This window comes from Colobus angolensis, unplaced genomic scaffold, assembly GCF_000951035.1.
Source record: "Colobus angolensis palliatus isolate OR3802 unplaced genomic scaffold, Cang.pa_1.0 Scaffold168, whole genome shotgun sequence".
Lineage (NCBI taxonomy): Eukaryota > Metazoa > Chordata > Mammalia > Primates > Cercopithecidae > Colobus > Colobus angolensis.
The window spans coordinates 1,904,939-1,907,063 of NW_012114799.1; positions in this window are offsets into that span (position 1 = coordinate 1,904,939).

Here is a 2,125-nt window from a genome sequence, read left to right on the forward strand (position 1 = left end):
TTTAAATGACAGAAATGGAGACTTCGGAAAGGAATTAAGTATAATGAAAAGATCAAGAGACAGCAGGATGTTCAAGTTCATTGAACAAACATTGACTGGCAGCTAGAGAATAGTAGACACTATTCTAGATGCTGAGGATAATAGTGAAGAACAAAACAGACCAAAATCCTTGCTCTTGGGGAACTTACATTTGATATTACACAGTTGAAGATTTAGCCTTGGGTAAGACATAGACATAAGGACAAAAAAAGGAATGCCTGAGATGCTCAGGATAGTGCCACAGCACAGAAACACACTAGGGCCTATGTTACAGCAGTCCCGTGGAATTTCCCTTAAATAACCCAGGGAAAAGATATTAATGGAAGTTAAACTAGGTTTTGAGACTAGCTGAAGACAGTCTGCCAGAATTGCTTTATCCGTTACAAGAATATCCACAGCTTGTCCTTTAACAGATGGTCTGGAAACAGGTGGTAATAATGGTAACTTACACAGTACTATCACTTACAATATTTTAATTCAGAAACTCATATTTATAGAAGAAACTGAGGCACAATAGAGAGTAGAAAAATCCTCAAGATTACATAACAAATTGTAGTCAGATTAAGAATTGGTATCTAGCTTTCCTGACTCTTAAGATTCTGAGAGATATTTATAATGCTATTATTTTTTCAGACTATACATCAAATATTAGCATAAAGAATTCTTAGGCGTCTTACGGGCTGATACCCTAAAGAATGCTAACGAAATACAAAAAGAAACTGGTGCTGGAATAATATGATTAATATCTGTGACGAAATTTCCCCTAAGTAGTCATACCAAGTAGTTGGTTAAGGTTTTTTTTTTGCTCTGCACAATAGGTTTCTGAATGATTTATTAGAGGTGTTTGATGCTTATAGTTTATTTGAAACTGATTCGATCAATTAAAATGTTCATTGGCATTGTTTTATTAGTCGCTAGAATATGCATTCAACTTCACTGAAACAAGACTTAAAAGGTAAGAGGTACACTACATCGTGACTGTAAGAGTAAGAAAACTTAATTTCTTCACACGATCTGACCAAGATGTTAAATTACAGAACCCTTTAGTCTTGTTTTTGTCTTCTAGATAGAAATCAGGATGCTGGACAAACCTTTCCCATGGAATAGTCAAAATATTTAAGGAACAAGTCTATATAGTTTAATAATCGTCAACATTTGGCAGGGCGTGGTGGCTCACGCCTATAATCCCAGCACTTCGGGAGCTCGAGGTGGGCGGATCACTTAAGACCAGGAGTAGGAGACCAGCCTGGCCAACATGCCGAAAACCCCGTCTCTACTAAAAAATATAAAAATTAGCCTGGCATTGGTGGCTTGCGCCTCTAGTCCCGGATACATTGGAAGCTGAGGCTGGAGGATCGCTTGACCCCGGGAAGCAGAGGTTGCAGTGAGCTGTGACTGTGCCACTGCACTCCAGCCTGGGTGGCAGAGTGAGACTCTGTCTCAAAACAAACAAACAAAAAATTGCTAACATTTGTGAGGTTCTTATTATGTGCCATGAATTGATCTAAGCCCTTCACAAATGTAAACTCATGCAATCCTGGCATATACACAAAAAACGAATGTGGCAGGTACTATCATCATGTCCATTTTGTAGATAAAGAAACCGAGGGCCAGAGAAGTTGAAGTAGCTTGCCCTAGGATGTAGTTTGTAACTCCTAGAGCTGAGATCTTGTTTATATACAAAAGGTTTCAAGAATCAAAAGTACTCTAAGCCACTTTGCGTTTCGGCTGTGGAGAAAGGGATATCCAAAGTTTCAGGTTCGCAGTTTCTGAAACGGAGCTGCCAGCTTTCGTTCTAAGGCGGGCGGAGGTTTGGCACTCCCTCGTCCAACGCTCTGCCCCAGACACCCACGCTCGCTTTCCTCTTCTTCCTCCACCTCGCCCTACTTCCCTTCTTCCCATCTTCGCTCTTCTTTCGCCTCGCCGCCGTGTATCCTCGCTAGGTGCCGAGCGCCTCGCATTACTTCCCTAGCCTCTGCCCCGCCACGCTGGATACGCGCCCACGCGCAGTCCACCGTCGCGCCTCTATGACGTACCACCGCTTTCTGCTGGGGGGGCGGGGCTGCGCGGAGGGCAAGCCGGGGGC